Consider the following 9,034-nt stretch of genomic DNA (forward strand, 5'->3'; position numbering starts at 1 on the left):
CCATTACTATTGCAGTATATTAAAGAATATAAGAACGAGGTTACCATTCATGTAAATATAATATTTCATGTATTGCAGTATATTTTCAAAGATATAACACTTTAATTTTTTTAATAAGAGAGACTTTAATGTGAGACTTTAATGTCTGTCTTTGATCTCTAACTCTGACTCTGATGTCATTGGTGGTGACTGAACTCTACCCCCTGACAGACTGAAGGCTCCTATTGGTGATGTCATCATAAATACATGAAGGTCTTGTTTCAATGGTATAACATTAAAGCTCATCTTAGTAAAACAATCAAGTTACCTGAACTGAATTCTTGAAAAAATGACTGTCACTGACTTAAATAAATCAAATCTACTTCAAAGTTCCTTCTGTTGTCATAAGTCGGCCATTTTAAGTGTACTTGTAGTTCCAGAACATTCCAAGAGGAGATGATATGAATCATTTTGTTAGATGAACTCTGTTCCTCTGCTTTGATGTTGGTGGACTGAGGGGAGTTTGCCTGAACCTGCTTGGACCTGCTGGCTCCTGCTCAGTCCCTCACTCAGCCTCACTCAGCCTCAGCAGCACCGCTCCACTGAGGACTGATTCAGGTTCCTAGCAACCAAATAGGAGGAGAGCTGAACCTTCTTGCTGGGAGGCCACAGTGCTGACCACTGCACCATTGTGTCCCCTGAAAATGACACCATGTTGTTGGGCTTTTCTGTAACAGCAAGCACACATGAACATAGCAGCTTCTTCACAGGGCTGGTGGTGCAATGGATAACGCGTCTGACTACGGATCAGAAGATTCTAGGTTCAACTCCTGGCCAGCTCGCTTTGAACTTTATACTGAGAAGATGAAGTGAGAACCACTGATCAAAGTCACTGAAGTCCTCCCAGGTTTCCTCCTTGTCTGCTGGAAACATGAACACATGAATGATCCTGCTACCTCTCATGTTAAGCTGCACTTGACAGTGACAGCAGGAGAACAAAAATCCCAGTGTGTCATCAACATTTCCTGTCAATCAATGATAGAAGCTGTTGAATTTCTGGATCAGAACAAGGAGAAAGGAGCCCCAATGAAAGAGAGATGGTCCTTGATTCTGATTTTGTTCTTCACTCCTACACCAGAGAGTGAAAGTGTGGGCTGGCTGGGACCAACTGCCTGCTTCAGAGTGGGAGGAGCCTCAGGACTTTCCAGTGAGAGCTGCAAACTTCCACCAGCGCCCAGTGCCAGCAGGTCTTCATGATGGAGCTGAGAAGAACACAACAACACCAGAGCACTGGAGAGGAGCACAACACTTCTTTGCTTCCTGGCCTCTCTCATGTCTGTCTGTCCATCTGGAGCTGGGGGGAGGAGCTTCACATGTTTTTTCTTTTTTTAAAAAGGGAATGACATGACTTCCTCTGTATGTTAGAATATGAACGACTAAAAATGTTCATCCACAGTTTAAAGTTACAAATTAATTTTAAAGTAGAAAACTCTTCCCTCTTCAATCCTGTCACTCAGTGTTGTAAACTGTATCTAACAAATTCTACTGTTCAACAGTTCAAGTGTTTCTAATGAAGGTGAATGTTCTCCTCTACTTTCCTCAGTTGGGTTTCTTTCATGTCCTCCTGAGATCAAAGACAGAATTCTAGCTACTGTCAAAGCCCTGATGACATCATCAGGAATTCTGACCTGTCCAGGGTGAACCCTGCCTCTTGAACAATGTCACCTGGGATCGCCCCCCCCCCCCGTGACCCTTAAAGGACAAGAACAGAAAGTGGATGGAGGGATGGACTCAACACTGAAATCAGCTGATCTGATCCACATTCTAATGCTTCCTGTCCCTCTTTAGGAGTCAGTGAGAATAGTAGTGTATATAATAATGTATATCCAACCTTGTAGTATCTTTCCAAAGCTTTTAGTATTTCTTCTTGTTTCTACTTGTAGTTTTAGTGTCTGGATCTTTTCTTTTGATGTCCTGCTGTCTGCTCTTTGCTTTTGGAGCTTCCTTCAACAACTACCAGGCCTCCTGGGTACTGTAGGAAACATGGTCAAGTTCTTCTGACTTCTCCAGGAACGTCCTGCTCACATTGGTCTGTCTTCATTTTGACTCCTCCCACTGCCACAATGACCAGCCTTTATACTCTTGGTGACTGGGGCCCTGGTTGCTGCAGGCCTCAACACCAGCCTGTGGTTGTGAGCAGGGCAGAACAGAACTGACAGTATCTCCCATGCAGGACCTGGGTCAGCACCTGGTGCCAGCTGGGGCACCGCTTTAACCTGGACCCCTAGAAGATCTTCTCCAGGAACTGGCCTTTTTCAATCGAAACAGCATGAAACTACAAGTAAAGAATTAAAATTATTGAATTCACAATGAAGCCTCTGTCATAAAACACAGGAACAACTGACTACCTCACCATGACTTCACCCTGATAACCAGGCGGTAACCTGTCAGTCAGAGACGCGATGCTCAGGCCTGTGGACTCAGAAGAGGGTTCTTCTTCTGGTCACAGGTTTGAAGATATCAGTGGAAGACAGAGGAGAGGCAGTTAGAGACCTGCCACACCTCTCCAGTGACCTGGGACATGATGGCAGTGGTGGGATTTGAACCCACGCCTCCTCAGAGACTGGAGCCTTAATCCAGCCCCTTAGACCGCTCAGCCACACTACCTCACTGTGCTGCTCTCTGAGTTGTTCTGCTAAAGGCATGTTGAAGAGCAAGTAACATCATGATATAAAACTGATTCTGAAGGGGGACCCCTTTCCTCCACGGTCAAAGGAAGTGACAACAGCGCTGCTAGAAGCAGGAAAGAAATGGTAAAAGGACTCAGTTTGTACAGAGCCTTTCTACCTCAGCAGCACTCAAGGAGCTGAACAATGTCCTCTCATTCACACACACTCACACACTGATGCTGAAGGCTGCCATGCAAGGAGCCAACCTACTCATCAGAAGTATTTAGGGGTTCAGTCTCTTACTCAAGGACACGTTGACATGGTCACTGGAGAAAGTGAGGATCAAACCAGCCACCCTTTGGTTGCCAGATGGCCACGCTACTCCTGAGTCATGTGACCTGGATAAGATGGTGAACTACAGCTGATCGCCATGCTAGCAAACCTCTTTTGTTTGGTTTGGTTGTTGTTTAGTGACTGTGGATGAATACACAGGAGAAGTTGAGCATAAATTTGTGTTCCATGTTCACTTGAATATATGCAGGAGTGTGAGGTGGAAATAATAGTTGGAGGAGAATGAGAGTTCAGTCTCAGCGCTATGACCTGTGCTGACACTAAAACATGTCAGCCCACAGAACAAAGATGGCAGTCCTCTGGGAAAGCAGGTACACCACACATACATGAAGAAACCCTACAGGAAACAAATATGTTGCCAGAGACTTTTACTCTGTTTTTGTTGTTTACCCAAGTACAGGATTGGAGGGAGACTGATGGTCGCTGTTTGGGTTTTTGGAAAACAAGGAGGCTGTGGCTTCAAGCTGGATTCTCAGAGACTATTTCCCCAACCTCTACATTGGCATCTACACTGTCATCCAGTCATGTGACTGAAGTCATCCAGTCACGTGACTGAAGTCATCCAGTCATGTGACTGAAGTCATCCAGTCACATGACTGAAGTCATCCAGTCACGTGACTGAAGTCATCCATTCATGTCAGTGATGTCACTTGGCAGGACTCTCATTGCTGTCTCATTCCAGAAAAGAATCCAGACTCCACCTGTGGCTCCATGATAACTGAGGGACCTCTGGTTGGAGGCTGGACGATGATGTTTGGACTGGAAGGAAAACTCCTTGTCCAAATTCCATTGTGTTCAAGTTTAAAGTCCCACAATCAGAAGTAGCTGAATCTGACAGGTGGAGGTTTGGAACTACAAGATGGTGATGTTTTCTTGACTTGATGCTCTGACTGTCAGGGTGGATGACAGCTTCTTCTGCTGCTGCATCTGAGTGGCTAGGATTGGAGGTTTTACCCTCCAAGTTTGTTTGGTTCCAGGGGACATTTTAGAATTCCAGTCCCCAACTTTGGCTGTTCTGAAACTCTTCTCCTGAATCACTCCTGAGCTGCAGCAAGAACAAATACCAGTGCCAACCAGATCAACTTCATGGCTGCTAACAGCCTCAGACACTTGATTTCCATCAATCTGGAGCCAAGAAGGCCCTCACCTGTGGTTCTCCTCCAGGAGGGTCCAGGTTCTGCCATTGGGGCTCCTGGTGCCACTGCCAGAGAGCCTCAGCTGCACACTGCAACATTTCAACAGGAGATTGACATTCCTTCAAATGTCCTGACATCTGATTCCAATGGTTCTGTTCCATCTTTATATTTTAAAATGAATCACACAATGAAAGCTGCCTCAGCTGCTTTAAGAGAGAGAACAAGCTAAGAGATCTGAAACCAGTAAAATATGCTTTTCTGTGTGCAAACTAGTGAGGGGCATGGAAGGATATTTACCACCAATACAGAACCCAGACTTTAGTCATGTGATGAGATGGAGACTCTGATTATGAAGTTAATGGACAAAATGTGAATTGAAAGAAAACACATTCCTTCAGTAGACTTTGATCCAACATTGAAGTTAGAGTTTGGTGGCTGCTCCATGTTGGAGGAAACCAGGCGATGTTGGACCATCACAGGGAAGCTCCTTTGCCTCCTCTGCTGCCAGTTCAACCACTCACTCCCATCAGTGGAGAGCAGCTTCAACTGGGTTTGGAATGTACCACTGTGGATGCATAGGAATGTGGAGAAAATGTCCTTTGTCAGAAGTGGGATACGAACCCACGTCTCCAGGAGAGACTGCGACCTGAACGCAGCGCCTTAGACCGCTCGGCCATCCTGACAGACACTGACAGTTGCAGACTTCAATATCAAATGAATTCATTCACTGACAAAGTAGAATTTTTTCCACAGGAGCTACTGGCTCCTTAGTTGTTACATTTATTGTTAACATTAAACACACAGTCTGAGTTCATGGCAGTAAGAAATGAACCAGAACATTTGTACCACGTAACATCTCTTGATCAGTTTGTTACATGGGACACATTCCAGACAGGAAGGTCCTTCTGAGACTTGAACTGGGATCACTGGACCCAGAGTCCAGAGGGCTCACCATTCCACCATGGAACCAAACACAAGGAGGACGTTCCTCTAAATACCACTTGACATCACCTGCAATCAACCTGTTGATATTTGGAGGTTCATCTTGCTCTTGTTCCAGACTACATTGGCAAAAGGATCATGAACCACAAGGAAATCATGGAACTCCAGATTTATTCAGGACTTTCTAACTCCATCGTATGACCTGGGAGCAAAGACTGGCCAGGCCTTCCTTAATTTATCAGTTAATTACTGCTTCAACAAACATGCCACTTAATTAAGTTACCAGAATTTCTCTCATTGAAAAACCCACCAGCCTGATTTCTTGACATGACATGAAAAATTCTCCAAGAACCCACAGTTGGGTGGAAAGATACCAGGTTAACCAGGAGGAGTCCTGCTCCTGAACCATGGATGGAACAAAGTCCACTGGAAAACTCAGCAGTTCCTGAGTGCCAGATCCATCCGGGAGCTTGGGTCTCCCCTTGACTGTGGTGATCCATGAGATCAAGGAAGACAGAGGAAAGAAGGATCCTGTTGGAGATCTCCTCCCTTCTTCCTCCACTTCACTACTACTTGGATGTCAGGAATATGAGGTACTTTACTCAAATGACGTATTAGGAGTTTCCTGTTTGACAAGAAGGAAGTCAGAGGTTCATCCCTCACTTGTTGGTGGTGCCCTCAACCTGCTGAGAGCATCACTTAGTTCTCTACAGAGAAACATGGCAGCTCTGCTGAAGGCTGCAGGAAACCTGCTGGAACTGAGACTTGGACTCAGGTCACTGGATTCAAAGTCCAGGGTGCCAACAGGTCCACCAGGGCATCTATGCTTTACTTACCGTGTAAAAAAGGACCACAGTGGTCGTCTGGTTTTAATTTAACAAACAAATACGGTTGAAAACTTTGAGACAGTGACACAGGGCTCGTATTTGAAGAGCCATGGGATGTGAAATATCCCAGACCTCTGAGATCAGAGCGCTCACTTTGATCTCAGGGTCCTGACTTTGGGGGTTCTTCCTTTGGTCTTCAAATACTTGTGTTTTTATTGGCAGAACTTTCAACTTGCATGCAAAGAGAATCACAGTCAATGGAAACCCAGCAGACAGTGTTTATTTCTAATAAATCAGACAATCGCACAAATGAGAATGAAAGGAAAAAACAATAAAATGTTTTAAAATCCTTCTCCACTCTAAAGCTTTTTAAAGTTCATTTGAAGGTTCAAAGGTGGAGGTGAGGAGGTCACCCTGATCCTCCCTGTCGTCACTGCCAGGATTCTTTCTTCTGGTGCTGTGGTTCTTCTGATGAAGGGGGCGTGATGTTTGCTGTCTCAGGCTCCACCAAATGTCCTCTTTAGGACGCCACAATGTGGCCTCTTCACTGCTCCATCTTCCCTACATCGGAGACACCAGGGTTCCTCCTGGTGCCGACCCCATCGTCCTGCTACCCAATGGTGCGGCCATGGATCCTCAGAAGAGGCTGGGATCCTTCTTCTCATCAGAGCCACAGTTTTTCCTGGAGGGAACAACAGGAGCTTTGTTGTAATGTTTTGCTCTGTGTTTCCTGCTCAGCGCGTCAGGATCTGTGACGCCATCTTGAGGTAGGGGGTCATCATCTTGTTGTGTGGTAGTGGATTCATTGATCTGCTGTTTCAACACATTCAAGTTCATTATCCTACAAGTCAAAGTACATTTGGTGTGGAGTTTTAGTTTCTGGCCTCAATCATAACGTGTGCCTTTCTTCTTCATGAACATTTCTCAGCTTTGTAAGTTTATTCTAGTTTTTCTTCCTCTCTTTTCTATTCCATTGTTGAAGATTCTACTGCAGGTTGGAGTTCCCTGTTGACTGAAGCAGAAACAGGAACAACAAGCTGGAGGCTGTCAGAGCTCCAAGTTGGGCCGCTGATATTAAAGTAGGAGATGAACACATCCAGGTTAGCATCCCTCTCAGAAGCTGCTACTTTAGCTCTTCAGAATACAGCAGCCTAGCATAGCTTCATCTGGCCAGTTAGTGGCCCACTTTGATGTCTGGGATATCAGGTTCAAGGTTCTTCACAGCTCTGAATGAAGGCTTTCTAAAGTGTTAACCAGTACTCCAGTTGTAAAAAACAATCAGGGGGGATGGTAGATTTTGATGTTTAGGAACAGATCATTTGTGCTGATGACAGCCCATCAGGTGAGAGACCAACAGTGTACCCTTACTCCTCTAAAACAACATGCATGCTATGGATATTACCTGTCTGCTACTCCTGTCATTGATCTTGACCAAGCCCCCAGGCTGACACTGCTACCACTGCTCCTCCATAGTTAGAGTCAAATGCAGAGGACATTTTCCCACTGGGTGCAAGTGCAACTTCATACTCATGCTACCTATAAATCTGGGAATTCTTCTATATTTTGAAAATAAACGTTCTCAAGTCAAGTCCATTTTAATGAAAGTGCAAGAGCAAAAGAATGAAACAAATGTACTGTGGCAGGATGGCGCTACACTCCCCACCATGAGGGGCAGTGTGGCAGACGATAGTGAGTGGTCACCTAGAAATAGACCTGGTCCGACCCTTCTCCGTCCTTTCCACTTTCTCTCCCTCCTTTACGGAGCCGACAGCCGTGCGTGGTGGCGTCTCGCTGGTCAGCAGATCGGTTACAAACAAAGGTACCTCAAAACCTCAAAATAATGCTACAGTGATGTCGGAAGAATTGCTAATGAACTCAAAATGATGCTAACAGTAATGGAGGAAGAGTTGCTAATAACCTCAAAATAATGCTACAATGATGTTGTAAAAATTACTAATGATCTCAAAATGATGCGACAGTGATGTCGTAAGAATTGCTAATGAACTCAAAATGATGCTAACAGTAATGGAGTGAAAGTTTCGAATAACATCAAAGTGATGCTGACAGTCTTGTACTAAGAGTTGCTACGAACCTCAAAATAATGCTACAGTGATGTCGGAAGAATTCCTAATGATCTCAAAATGATGCGAAAGTGATGTCATAAGAATTGCTAATGAACTCAAAATTATGCTAACAGTAATGTAGTGATAGTTGCTAATAAACTCAGTGATGCTAACAGTAATGTAGTAAGAGTTGCTACAAACCACAAAATAATGCTACAGTGATGTCGGAAGAATTGCTAATGAACTCAAAATGATGCTAACAGTAATGGAGTGAAAGTTTCGAATAACCTCAAAGTAATGCTGAAAGTGATGTAGTAAGAGTTGCTTCGAACCTCAAAATAATGCGACAGTGATGTTGGAAACATTGCCAATGATCTCAAAATGATGCGACAGTGATGGAGTGATAGTTGCTATAAACTCAGTGATGCTTACAGTAATATAGTAAGTGTTTCGAACAATTTCAAATGATGCTGAAAGTCATGTAGTAAGAGTTGCTACTACCCTCAAAATAATGCTACAGTGATGTCGTAGGAATTGCTAATGAACTACAAATAATGCGAAAGTAATGTCGGAAGAATTACTAATGAACACAAAATAATGCTAAAAGTAATGTAGTGATAGTTGCTAATAAACTCAGTGAGGCTTACAGTAATGTAGTAAGTGTTTCGAACAATTTCAAATGATGCTGAAAGTCATGTAGTAAGAGTTGCTACGAACCTCAATTTAATGCTACAGTGATGTCTATGAATTGCTAATAAACTCAAAATGATGCTAACAGTAATGTAGTGATAGTTGCTAATAACCTCAAAGTGATGCTGACGGTCATGTAGTAAGAGTTGCTACGAACCTCAAAATAATGCTACAGTGATGTCGGAAGAATTGCTAAAGATCTCAAAATGATGCGAGAGTGATGTTGTAAGAATTGCTAATGAACTCAAAATGATACTAACAGTAATGTAGTGATAGTTGCTAATGATCTCAAAGTGATGCTGACAGTAATGTATTAAGTGTTTCGAACAACCTCAAAGTGATGCTAACAGTCGTGTAGTAAGAGTTGCTACTTACCA

General features: G+C 43.8%; 1 non-coding gene across 1 annotated transcript; it reads left to right on the plus strand.

Moving 5' to 3' along the window:
- The first annotated feature begins 748 nt into the window (after nucleotides 1-748).
- On the plus strand, nucleotides 749-821 carry trnar-acg (transfer RNA arginine (anticodon ACG)). Its single transcript has one exon. It is a non-coding gene; the product is annotated as a tRNA-Arg (tRNA).
- Nucleotides 822-9,034: the final 8,213 nt, after the last annotated feature.

The sequence above is a fragment of the Aulostomus chinensis genome, chromosome 1 (assembly GCF_037954235.1).
Source record: "Aulostomus chinensis isolate RoL2024-O1b breed Wild chromosome 1, RoL_Achi_v1.0, whole genome shotgun sequence".
NCBI classification, from domain to species: domain Eukaryota; kingdom Metazoa; phylum Chordata; class Actinopteri; order Syngnathiformes; family Aulostomidae; genus Aulostomus; species Aulostomus chinensis.